Source organism: Pseudophryne corroboree, chromosome 6, assembly GCF_028390025.1.
Source record: "Pseudophryne corroboree isolate aPseCor3 chromosome 6, aPseCor3.hap2, whole genome shotgun sequence".
NCBI lineage: Eukaryota > Metazoa > Chordata > Amphibia > Anura > Myobatrachidae > Pseudophryne > Pseudophryne corroboree.
The window spans coordinates 191,718,085-191,731,638 of NC_086449.1; positions in this window are offsets into that span (position 1 = coordinate 191,718,085).

A 13,554-nucleotide genomic window follows, 5' to 3' on the forward strand; every position below is an offset into this window, starting at 1 on the left:
GTAAGTCTTGAAAAAGACAGGGACCCTGCTGTAGCAGGTCCCTTCTCAGAGGTAGAGGCCACGGTTCGTCCGTGAGCATCTCTTGAAGTTCCGGATACCAAGTCCTTCTCGGCCAATCCGGAACCACTAGTATTGTTCTTACTCTTCTTTGCCGTATGATCTTCAATACCTTTGGTATGAGCGGCAGAGGAGGAAACACATACACTGACTGGTACACCCAAGGAGTTACCAGTGCGTCCACAGCTATTGCCTGTGGATCTCTTGACCTGGCGCAATATTTGTCCAGTTTCTTGTTGAGGCGAGACGCCATCATGTCTACAATTGGTCTTTCCCAACGGTCTATTAACATGTTGAAGACTTCTGGATGTAGACCCCACTCTCCCGGATGAAGATCGTGTCTGCTGAGGAAGTCTGCTTCCCAGTTGTCCACGCCCGGGATGAACACTGCTGACAGTGCTATCACGTGATTCTCCGCCCAGCGAAGAATCTTGGCAGCTTCTGCCATTGCACTCCTGCTTCTTGTGCCGCCCTGCCTGTTTACATGGGCGACCGCCGTGATGTTGTCCGACTGAATCAACACCGGCTTTCCTTGCAGGAGAAGTTCCGCCTGGCTTAGAGCATTGTAGATTGCTCTTAGTTCCAGAATGTTTATGTGAAGAGACTTTTCCAGACTCGTCCATACTCCCTGGAAGTTTCTTCCTTGTGTGACTGCTCCCCAGCCTCTCAGGCTGGCGTCCGTGGTCACCAGGATCCAATCCTGAATGCCGAATCTGCGGCCTTCTAATAGGTGAGCCTTCTGCAACCACCACAGAAGTGACACCCTTGTCTTTGGTGACAGGGTTATTCGCAGGTGCATCTGCAGATGCGACCCTGACCATTTGTCCAACAGATCCCTTTGGAATATTCTTGCATGGAATCTGCCGAATGGAATTGCTTCGTAAGAAGCCACCATTTTTCCCAGGACTCTTGTGCATTGATGTACTGACACTTTTCCTGGTTTTAGGAGGTTCCTGACCAGATCGGATAACTCCTTGGCTTTTTCCTCTGGAAGGAAAACCTTTTTCTGAACCGTGTCCAGAATCATTCCTAGGAACAGCAGACGAGTTGTCGGGATTAAATGGGATTTTGGAATATTCAGAATCCACCCGTGTTGTCTTAGCACCTCTTGAGATAGTGCTAAAGCTGTCTCCAGCTGTTCTCTGGACCTTGCCCTTATTAGGAGATCGTCCAAGTATGGGATAACTAATACGCCTTTTCTTCGAAGAAGAATCATCATCTCGGCCATTACCTTGGTAAAGACCCGAGGCGCCGTGGACAATCCGAACGGCAGCGTCTGAAACTGATAGTGACAGTTTTGAACAATGAACCTGAGGTACCCCTGGTGTGCGGGGTAAATCGGAACGTGTAGATACGCATCCTTGATGTCCAAGGATACCATAAAGTCCCCTTCTTCCAGGTTCGCTATCACTGCTCTGAGTGACTCCATCTTGAACTTGAACTTTTTTATGTAGAGGTTCAAGGACTTCAGATTTAAAATAGGCCTTACCGAGCCATCCGGCTTCGGTACCACAAATAGAGTGGAATAATACCCCTTTCCTTGTTGTAATAGGGGTACTTTGACTATCACCTGCTGAGCGTACAGCTTGTGAATGGCTTCCAACACCCTCTCCCTTTCGGAAGAGACGGTTGGTAAGGCAGACTTCAGGAAACGATGAGGAGGATCCGTCTCTAATTCCAACCTGTACCCCTGAGATATTATCTGCAGGATCCAGGGGTCTACCTGCGAGTGAGCCCACTGCGCGCTGTAATTTTTGAGACGGCCCCCCACTGTCCCCGAGTCCGCTTGAGAGGCCCCAGCGTCATGCTGAGGTTTTTGCAGGAGCCGGGGAGGGCTTCTGTTCCTGGGAAGGAGCTGCCTGTTGGTGTCTCTTCCCTCTTCCTCTGCCTCGTGGCAGGTACGACAAGCCCTTTGCTCTCTTATTTTTGTAGGAGCGAAAAGGCTGCGGTTGAAAGGTCGGTGCCTTTCTCTGTTGGGGAGTGACTTGAGGTAAAAAAGTGGATTTCCCGGCAGTAGCCGTGGCCACCAATTCTGATAGACCAACTCCAAATAACTCCTCCCCTTTATACGGCAAAACCTCCATGTGACGTTTTGAATCCGCATCGCCTGTCCACTGTCGTGTCCATAAGGCTCTTCTGGCTGAAATGGACATAGCACTCACCCGAGATGCCAGTGTGCAAATATCCCTCTGTGCATCACGCATATAGATAAATGCATCCTTTATTTGTTCTAACGACAGTAAAACATTGTCCCTATCTAGGGTATCAATATTTTCAATCAGGGATTCTGACCAAACTACTCCAGCACTGCACATCCAGGCAGTTGCTATAGCTGGTCGTAGTATAACACCTGCATGTGTGTATATATTCTTTTGAATAACTTCCATCTTTCTATCTGATGGATCCTTAAGTGCGGCCGTCTCAGGAGAGGGTAACGCCACTTGTTTGGATAAGCGTGTGAGCGCCTTGTCCACCTTAGGGGGTGTTTCCCAGCGCGCCCTAACCTCTGGCGGGAAAGGGTATAATGCCAATAACTTTTTTGAAATTATCAACTTTTTATCAGGAGCAACCCACGCTTCATCACACACGTCATTTAATTCTTCTGATTCAGGAAAAACTGTTTGTAGTTTTTTCACACCATACATAATACCCTGTTTTACGGTATCTGTAGTATCAGCTAAATGTAACGTCTCCTTCATTGCCAAAATCATATAACGTGTGGCCCTACTGGAAAATACGTTTGAATTTCTACCGTCGTCACTGGAATCAGTGCCCGTGTCTGGGTCTGTGTCGACCGACTGAGGCAAAGGGCGTTTTACAGCCCCTGACGGTGTTTGAGGCGCCTGGACAGGCATTAATTGATTGTCCGGCCGCCTCATGTCCTCAACTGACTGTTTAAGGGAAGATAAACCATCACGTAATTCCACAAATAAAGGCATCCATTCTGGTGTCGACCCCCTGGGGGGTGACATCTGCATATTTGGCAATTGCTCCGCCTCCACACCAATATCGTCCTCATACATGTCGACACCACGTACCGACACACACCGCAAACTCACAGGGAATGCTCTAATGAAGACAGGACCCACTAGCCCTTTTGGGGAGACAGAGGGAGAGTCTGCCAGCACACACCACAAAGCGCTATATATACAAGGGATATCCTTATATTAAGTGCTCCCTTATAGCTGCTTTAATATATATATATATAGCCATTAATGTGCCCCCCCTCTCTGTTTTACCCTGTTTCTGTAGTGCAGTGCAGGGGAGAGACCTGGGAGCCGTTCTGACCAGCGGAGCTGTGACAGAAAATGGCGCCGTGTGCTGAGGAGATAGGCCCCGCCCCTTTTTCGGCGGGTTCTTCTCCCGCTATTTTTCCAGTCAGGCAGGGGTTAAATATCTCCATATAGCCCCTATGGGCTATATGTGAGGTATTTTTAGCCTTGTATAAGGTTTATATTTGCCTCTCAGAGCGCCCCCCCCCAGCGCTCTGCACCCTCAGTGACTGCCCAGTGAAGTGTGCTGAGAGGAAAATGGCGCACAGCTGCAGTGCTGTGCGCTACCTTATGAAGACTGAGGAGTCTTCAGCCGCCGGTTTCCGGACCTCTTCACGCTTCAGCATCTGCAAGGGGGTCGGCGGCGCGGCTCCGGGACCGGACTCCACGGCTGGGCCTGTGTTCGATCCCTCTGGAGCTAATGGTGTCCAGTAGCCAAGCAGCAAATCCACTCTGCATGCAGGTGAGTTTACTACTTTCCCCCTAAGTCCCACGTTGCAGTGATCCTGTTGCCAGCAGGACTCACTGTAAAGAAAAAAACCTAAACTAAACTTTCTCTAAGCAGCTCTTTAGGAGAGCCACCTAGATTGCACCCTTCTCGTTCGGGCACAAAATCTAACTGGAGTCTGGAGGAGGGTCATAGGGGGAGGAGCCAGTGCACACCACCTGACCTAGTAAAGCTTTACTTTTTTGTGCCCTGTCTCCTGCGGAGCCGCTATTCCCCATGGTCCTTTCAGGAACCCCAGCATCCACTACGGACTCCGAGAAATAAGAATTTACTTACCGATAATTCTATTTTCTCTATCGTCCTAGTGGATGCTGGGGTTCCTGAAAGGACCATGGGGATTATACCAAAGCTCCCAAACGGGCGGGAGAGTGCGGATGACTCTGCAGCACCGAATGAGAGAACTCCAGGTCCTCCTTAGCCAGGGTATCAAATTTGTAGAATTTAGCAAACGTGTTTGCCCCTGACCAAGTAGCTGCTCGGCAAAGTTGTAAAGCCGAGACCCCTCGGGCAGCCGCCCAAGATGAGCCCACCTTCCTTGTGGAATGGGCATTTACATATTTTGGCTGTGGCAGGCCTGCCACAGAATGTGCAAGCTGAATTGTATTACACATCCAACTAGCAATAGTCTGCTTAGAAGCAAGAGCACCCAGTTTGTTGGGTGCATACAGGATAACAGCAAGTCAGTTTTCCTGACTCCAGCCGTCCTGGAACATATTTTCAGGGCCCTGACAACATCTAGCAACTTGGAGTCCTCCAAGTCCCTAGTAGGTGCAAGGCACCACAATAAGCTGGTTCAGGTGAAACACTGACACCACCTTAGGGAGAGAACTGGGGACGAGTCCGCAGCTCTGCCCTGTCCGAATGGACAAACAGATATGGGCTTTTTTGAGAAAAAAACACCAATTTGACACTCGCCTGGTCCAGGCCAGGGCCAAGAGCATGGTCACTTTTCATGTGAGATGCTTCAAATCCACAGATTTGACTGGTTTTAAACCAATGTGATTTGAAGAATCCCAGAACTACGTTGAGATCCCACAGTGCCACTGGAGGCACAAAAGGGGGTTGTATATGCAATACTCCCTTGACAAACTTCTGGACTTCAGGAACTGAAGCCAATTCTTTCTGGAAGAAAATCGACAGGGCCGAAATTTGAACCTTAATGGACCCCAATTTGAGGCCCATAGACACTCCTGTTTGCAGGAAATGCAGGAAACGACCGAGTTGAAATTTCTTTGTGGGGCCTTCCTGGCCTCACACCACGCAACATATTTTCGCCACATGTGGTGATAATGTTGTGCGGTCACCTCCTTTCTGGCTTTGACCAGGGTAGGAATGACCTCTTCCGGAATGCCTTTTTCCCTTAGGATCCGGCTTTCCACCGCCATGCCGACAAACGCAGCTGCGGTAAGTCTTGGAACAGACATGGTACTTGCTGAAGCAAGTCCCTTCTTAGCGGCAGAGGCCATAAGACCTCTGTAAGCATCTCTTGAAGTTCCGGGTACCAAGTCCTTCTTGGCCAATCCGGAGCCATGAGTATAGTTCTTACTCCTCTACGTCTTATAATTCTCAGCACCTTAGGTATGAGAAGCAGAGGAGGGAACACATACACCGACTGGTACACCCACGGTGTTACCAGAACGTCCACAGCTATTGCCTGAGGGTCTCTTGACCTGGCGCAATACCTGTCCCGTTTTTTGTTCAGACGGGACGCCATCATGTCCACCTTTGGTATTTCCCAACGGTTTACAATCATGTGGAAAAAAACTTCCCGATGAAGTTTCCACTCTCCCGGGTGGAGGTCGTGCCTGCTGAGGAAGTCTGCTTCCCAGTTTCCATTCCCGGGATGAAACACTGCTGACAGTGCTATCACATGATTTTCCGCCCAGCGAAAAGTCCTTGCAGTTTTTGCCATTGCCCTCCTGCTTCTTGTGTCGCCCTGTCTGTTTACGTGGGCGACTGCCGTGATGTTTTTCCCACTGGATCAATACCGGCTGACCTTGAAGCAGAGGTCTTGTTAAGCTTAGAGCATTATAAATTTACCCTTAGCTCCAGTATATTTATGTGGAGAAAAGTCTCCAGACTTGATCACACTCCCTGGAAATTTTTTCCTTGTGTGACTGCTCCCCAGCCTCTCGGGCTGGGCTCCGTGGTCACCAGCATCCAATCCTGAATGCCGAATCTGCGGCCCTCTAGAAGATGAGCACTCTATAACCACCACAGGAGAGACACCCTTGTCCTTGGATATAGGGTTATCCGCTGATGCATCTGAAGATGCAATCCGGACCATTTGTCCAGCAGATCCCACTGAAAAGCTCTTGCGTGAAATCTGCCGAATGGAATTGCTTCGTAGGAAGCCACCATTTTTACCAGGACCCTTGTGCAATGATGCACTGTTTTTAGGAGGTTCCTGACTAGCTCGGATAACTCCCTGGCTTTCTCTTCCGGGAGAAACACCTTTTTCTGGACTGTGTCCAGAATCATCCCTAGGCACAGCAGACGTGTCGTCGGGATCAGCTGCGATTTTGGAATATTTAGAATCCACCCGTGCTGTTGTAGCAGTATCCGAGATAGTGCTACTCCGACCTCCAACTGTTCCCTGGACTATGCCCTTATCAGGAGATCGTCCAAGTAAGGGATAATTAAGACGCCTTTTCTTCGAAGAAGAATCATCATTTCGGCCATTACCTTGGTAAAGACCCGGGGTGCCGTGGACAATCCAAACGGCAGCGTCTGAAACTGATAGTGACAGTTCTGCACCACGAACCTGAGGTACCCTTAGTGAGAAGGGCAAATTTGGGACATAGAGGTAAGCATCCCTGATGTCCCGGGACACTATATAGTCCCCTTCTTCCTGGTTCGTTATCACTGCTCTGAGTGACTCCATCTTGATTTGAACCTTTGTAAGTGTTCAAAAAATTTTTTAGAATAAGTCTCACCTAGCCTTCTGGCTTCAGTACCACAATATAGTGTGGAATAATACCCCTTTTCTTGTAGTAGGAGGGGTAATTTAATTATCACCTGCTGGGAATACAGCTTGTGAATTTTTTCCCATACTGCCTCCTTGTCGGAGGGAGACCTTGGTAAAGCAGACTTCAGGAGCCTGCGAAGGGGAAACGTCTCGACATTCCAATCTGTACCCCTGGGATACTACTTGTAGGATCCAGGGGTCCTGTACGGTCTCAGCGCCATGCTGAGAACTTGTCAGAAGCGGTGGAACGCTTCTGTTCCTGGGAATGGGCTGCCTGCTGCAGTCTTCTTCCCTTTCCTCTATCCCTGGGCAGATATGATCTTATAGGGACGAAAGGACTGAGGCTGAAAAGACGGTGTCTTTTTCTGCAGAGATGTGACTTAGGGTAAAAACGGCGTGTCCATAACATCTTCTGGCAGATATGGACATCGCATTTACTCTTGATGCCAGAGTGCAAATATCCCTCTGTGCATCTCGCATATATAGAAATGCATCCTTTAAATGCTCTATAGTCAATAAAATACTGTCCCTGTCAAGGGTATCAATATTTTTAGTCAGGGAATCCGACCAAGCCACCCCAGCTCTGCACATCCAGGCTGAGGCGATCGCTGGTCGCAGTATAACACCAGTATGTGTGTATATACTTTTTATGATATTTTCCAGCCTCCTGTCAGCTGGTCCTTGAGGACGGCCCTATCTATAGACGGTACCGCCACTTGTTTTGATAAGCGTGTGAGCGCCTTATCCACCCTAAGGGGTGTTTCCCAACGCGCCCTAACTTCTGGCGGGAAAGGGTATACCGCCCATAATTTTCTATCGGGGGGAACCCACGCATCATCACACACTTTATTTAATTTATCTGATTCAGGAAAAACTACGGTAGTTTTTTCACATCCCACATAATACCCTCTTTTGTGGTACTTGTAGTATCAGAAATATGTAACACCTCCTTCATTGCCTTTTACGTGTGGCCCTAATAAGGAATACGTTTGTTTATTCACCGTCGACACTGGATTCAGTGTCCCTGTCTGTGTCTGTGTCGACCGACTAAAGTAAACGGGCGTTTTAAAACCCCTGACGGTGTTTTTTGAGACGTCTGGACCGGTACTAATTGTTTGTCGGCCGTCTCATGTCGTCAACCGACCTTGCAGCGTGTTGACATTATCACGTAATTCCCTAAATAAGCCATCCATTCCGGTGTCGACTCCCTAGAGAGTGACATCACCATTACAGGCAATTGCTCCGCCTCCTCACCAACATCGTCCTCATACATGTCGACACACACGTACCGACACACAGCACACACACACAGGGAATGCTCTGATAGAGGACAGGACCCACTAGCCCTTTGGAGAGACAGAGGGAGAGTTTACCAGCACACACCAAAAACGCTATAATTATATAGGGACAACCTTATATAAGTGTTTTCCCTTATAGCATCTTTTTTATATATTTCTAACGCCAAATTAGTGCCCCCCCTCTCTGTTTTAACCCTGTTTCTGTAGTGCAGTGCAGGGGAGAGCCTGGGAGCCTTCCCTCCAGCCTTTCTGTGAGGGAAAATGGCGCTGTGTGCTGAGGAGATAGGCCCCGCCCCTTTTTCGGCGGCCTCGTCTCCCGCTCTTAACGGATTCTGGCAGGGGTTAAATATCTCCATATAGCCTCCGGAGGCTATATGTGAGGTATTTTTAGCCAAAATAGGTATTCATTTGCCTCCCAGGGCGCCCCCCTCCCAGCGCCCTGCACCCTCAGTGACTGCCGTGTGAAGTGTGCTGAGAGGAAAATGGCGCACAGCTGCAGTGCTGTGCGCTACCTTTAGAAGACTGAGGAGTCTTCTGCCGCCGATTCTGGACCTCTTCTTACTTCAGCATCTGCAAGGGGGCCGGCGGCAAGGCTCCGGTGACCATCCAGGCTGTACCTGTGATCGTCCCTCTGGAGCTGATGTCCAGTAGCCAAGAAGCCAATCCATCCTGCACGCAGGTGAGTTCACTTCTTCTCCCCTAAGTCCCTCGTTGCAGTGATCCTGTTGCCAGCAGGACTCACTGTAAAATAAAAAACCTAAGCTAAACTTTTCTAAGCAGCTCTTTAGGAGAGCCACCTAGATTGCACCCTTCTCGGCCGGGCACAAAAATCTAACTGGCTTGGAGGAGGGTCATAGGGGGAGGAGCCAGTGCACACCACCTGATCGGAAAGCTTTACTTTTGTGCCCTGTCTCCTGCGGAGCCGCTATTCCCCATGGTCCTTTCAGGAACACCAGCATCCACTAGGACGATAGAGAAATATCACGATGCACACTACCATATTTGCACCTCATACAGGTCCGCGCTGCGCATGCGTGCGCTCTCCCGTGCGTGCGCATACCCGCTGTTACGTGCACCTGCAGGCGCATGGTATGCGCATTTACGGTAGAGTTTCTGTGTGCCCAGCGTGCGACTCAATCGTTACATATTTTAACTATATAATGTATTTTGTAGATCATGGTCCCCTTGATAGATTCTGAAAGTTTAGTTAATATAGCATGTTCATGGACAAAGAGATCCCTCTTTGTTTGATACGAAGGGTCAGACATGGGTCATACAGTGGTGTTTAGTATCCATCGGAAGAGTATTTAATTAGCAATATTCCGGTGTTGGTTTGAAGCGGATTAATCGCTCGTGCGAATAGTTATGGACATAAGAAGTTTATGTACTTTTACTAGCATTTACAGATTTTTGGCTGTGGCAGGCCTGCCACAGAATGTGCAAGCTGAATTGTGCTACAAATCCAACGAGCAATAGTCTGCTTAGAAGCAGGAGCACCCAGCTTGTTGGGTGCATACAGGATAAACAGCGAGTCAGATTTCCTGACTCCAGCCGTCCTGGAAACATATTTTCAGGGCACTGACAACGTCTAGCAACTTGGAGGCCTCCAAGTCCCTAGTAGCCGCAGGCACCACAAATAGGTTGGTTCAGGTGAAACGCTGAAACCACCTTGGGGAGAAACTGAGGACGAGTCCTCAATTCCGCCCTGTCCGAATGGAAAATCAGATAAGGGCTTTTTCAGGATAAAGCCGCCAATTCTGACACGCGCCTGGCCCAGGCCAGGGCCAACAGCATGACCACTTTTCATGTGAGATATTTTAACTCCACAGATTTAAGTGGTTCAAACCAATGTGACTTTTGGAACCCAAAACTACATTGAGATCCCAAAGTGCCACTGGAGGCACAAAAGGAGGCTGTATATGCAGTACCCCTTTTACAAACGTCTGAACTTCAGGGACTGAAGCTAGTTCTTTTTGGAAGAAAATTGACAGGGCCGAAATTTGAACCTTAATGGACCCCAATTTCAGGCCCACAGACACTCCTGTTTGCAGGAAATGTAGGAATCGACCCAGTTGAATTTCCTCCGTCGGGCCTTACTGGCCTCGCACCACGCAACATATTTTCGCCAATTGCGGTGATAATGTTTTTGCGGTTACATCCTTCCTGGCTTTGATCAGGATAGGGATGACTTCATCCGGAATGCCTTTTTTCCTTCAGGATCCGGCGTTCAACCGCCATGCCGTCAAACGCAGCCGCGGTAAGTCTTGGAACAGACAGGGTCCTTGCTGGAGCAGGTCCCTTCTTAGAGGTAGAGGCCACGGATCCTCCGTGAGCATCTCTTGAAGTTCCGGTTACCAAGTCCTTTTTGGCCAATCCGGAACCACGAATATAGTGCTTACTCCTCTCCATCTTATCAATCTCAGTACCTTGGGTATGAGAGGCAGAGGAGGGAACACATACCCTGACTGGTACACCCACGGTGTTACCAGAGCGTCTACAGCTTATTGCCTGAGGGTCCCTGGACCTGGCGCAATACCTGTCGAGTTTTTAATCATGTGGAAGACTTCTGGGTGAAGTCCCCACTCTCCCGGGTGGAGGTCGTGCTGAGGAAGTCTGCTTCCCAGTTGTCCACTCCCGGAATGAATACTGCTGACAGTGCTATCACATGATTCTCCGCCCAGCGAAGAATCCTTGCAGCTTCTGCCATTGCCCTCCTGCTTCTTGTGCCACCCTGTCTGTTTACGTGGGTGACTGCCGTGATGTTGTCCGACTGGATCAACACCGGCTGACCTTGAAGCAGAGGTCTTGCTAAGCTTAGAGCATTGTAAATGTCCCTTAGCTTCAGGATATTTATGTGAAGTGATGTCTCCAGGCTTGACCATAAGCCCTGGATATTCCTTCCCTGTGTGACTGCTCACCAGCCTCGCAGGCTGGCATCCGTGGTCACCAGGACCCAGTCCTGAATGCCTAATCTGCGGCCCTCTAGAAGATGAGCACTCTGCAACCACCACAGGAGGGACACCCTTGTCCTTGGTGACAGGGTTATCCGCTGATGCATCTGAAGATGCGACCCGGACCATTTGTCCAGCAGGTCCCACTGGAAAGTTCTTGCGTGGAATCTGCCGAATGGGATTGCTTCGTAGGAAGCCACCATTTTACCCAGAACCCTTGTGCATTGATGCACTGAGACTTGGCTCGGTTATAGGAGGTTCCTGACTAGCTCGGATAACTCCCTGGCTTTCTCCTCCGGGAGAAACACCTTTTTCTGGACTGTGCCCAGGATCATCCCTAGGAACAGAAGACACGTCGTCGGAACCAGGTGCGATTTTGGAATATTGAGAATCCAATCGTGCTGCCGCAACACTACCAGAGATAGTGCTACACCGACCTCCAACTGTTCCCTGGATCTTACCCTTATCAGGGAATTGTCCAAGTAAGGGATAACTAAAATTCACTTCCTTCGAAGGAATATCATCATTTCGGCCATTACCTTGGTAAAGACCCGGGGTGCCGTGGACCATCCATACGGCAGCGTCTGAACTGATAGTGACAGTTCTGTACCATAAACCTGAGGTACCCTTGGTGAGAAGGGTAAATTTTGACATGAAGGCAAGCATCCTTGATGTCCCGAGACATCATGTAGTCCCCTTCTTCCAGGTTCGCAATCACTGCTCCGAGTGACTCAATCTTGAATTTGAACCTCTGTATGTAAGTGTTCAAAGATTTTAGATTTAGAATCGGTCTCACCGAGCCGTCCGGCTTCGGTACCACAACAGTGTGGAATAATACCCCGTTCCCTGTTGCAGGAGGGGTATCTTGATTATCACCTGCTGGGAATACAGCTTGTGAATGGCTTCCAAAACTGTCTCCCTGTCAGAAGGAGACATCGGTAAAGCCGACTTTAGGAAACGGCGAGGGGGAGACGTCTGAGATATCACCTGAAGGATCCAGGGGTCTACTTGCGAGTGAGCCCACTGCGCGCTGAAATTCATTGAGACGGGCCCCCCACCGTGCTTTGTAAAGCCCCAGCGTATACTGAGGGCTTGGCAGAGGCGGGAGAGGGTTTCTGTTCCTGGGAACTGGCTGATTTCTGCAGCCTTTCCTCTCCCTCTGTCACGGGGCAGAAATGAGGAACCTTTTGCCCGCTTGTCCACGAAAAAAGACTGCGCCTGATAATACGGCATCTTCTCATGTTGAGAGGCGACCTGGGGTACAAACGTGGAATTCCCAGCTGTTGCCGTGGCCACCAGGTCTGAAAGACCGACCCCAAATAACTCCTCCCCTTAATAAAGCAATATTTCCAAATGCCGTTTGGAATACGCATCACCTGACCACTGACGTGTCCATAACCCTCTACTGGTAGAAATGGACAACGCGCTTAGACTTGATGCCAGTCGGCAAATATTCCGCTGTGCATCACGCATATATAGAAATGCATCTTTTAAATGCTCTATAGGCAAAAATATACTGTCCCTATCTAGGGTATCAATATTTTCAGTCAGGGAATCCGACCACGCCAACCCAGCACTGCACATCCAGGCTGAGGCGATTGCTGGTCGCAGTATAACACCAGTATGTGTGTGAATACCTTTTAGGATACCCTCCTGCTTTCTATCAGCAGGATCCTTAAGGGCGGCCATCTCAGGCGAAGGTAGAGCCCTTACAAGCGTGTGAGCGCTTTATCCGCCCTAGGGGGTGTTTCCCAACGCACCCTAACCTCTGGCGGGAAAGGATATAATGCCAATAACATTTTAGAAATTATCAGTTGTTATCGGGGGAAACCCACGCATCATCACTCACCTCATTTAATTTCTCAGATTCAGGAAAACTACAGGTAGTTTTTCCTCACCGAACATAATACCCCTTTTTTGGTGGTACTCGTATTATCAGAAATGTGTAAAACATTTTTCATTGCCTCAATCATGTAACGTGTGGCCCTACTGGAAGTCACATTCGTCTCTTCACCGTCGACACTGGAGTCAGTATCCGTGTCGGCGTCTATATCTGCCATCTGAGGTAACGGGCGCTTTAGAGCCCCTGACGGCCTATGAGACGTCTGGACAGGCACAAGCTGAGTAGCCGGCTGTCTCATGTCAACCACTGTCTTTTATACAGAGCTGACACTGTCACGTAATTCCTTCCAACAGTTCATCCACTCAGGTGTCGACCCCCTAGGGGGTGACATCACTATTACAGGCAATCTGCTCCGTCTCTACATCATTTTTCTCCTCATACATGTCGACACAAAAGTACCGACATACAGCACACACACAGGGAATGCTCTGATAGAGGACAGGACCCCACTAGCCCTTTGGGGAGACAGAGGGAGAGTTTGCCAGCACACACCAGAGCGCTATATATATACAGGGATAACCTTATATAAGTGTTTTTCCCCTTATAGCTGCTGTATAGTTAATACTGCGCCTAATTAGTGCCCCCCTCTCTTTTTTA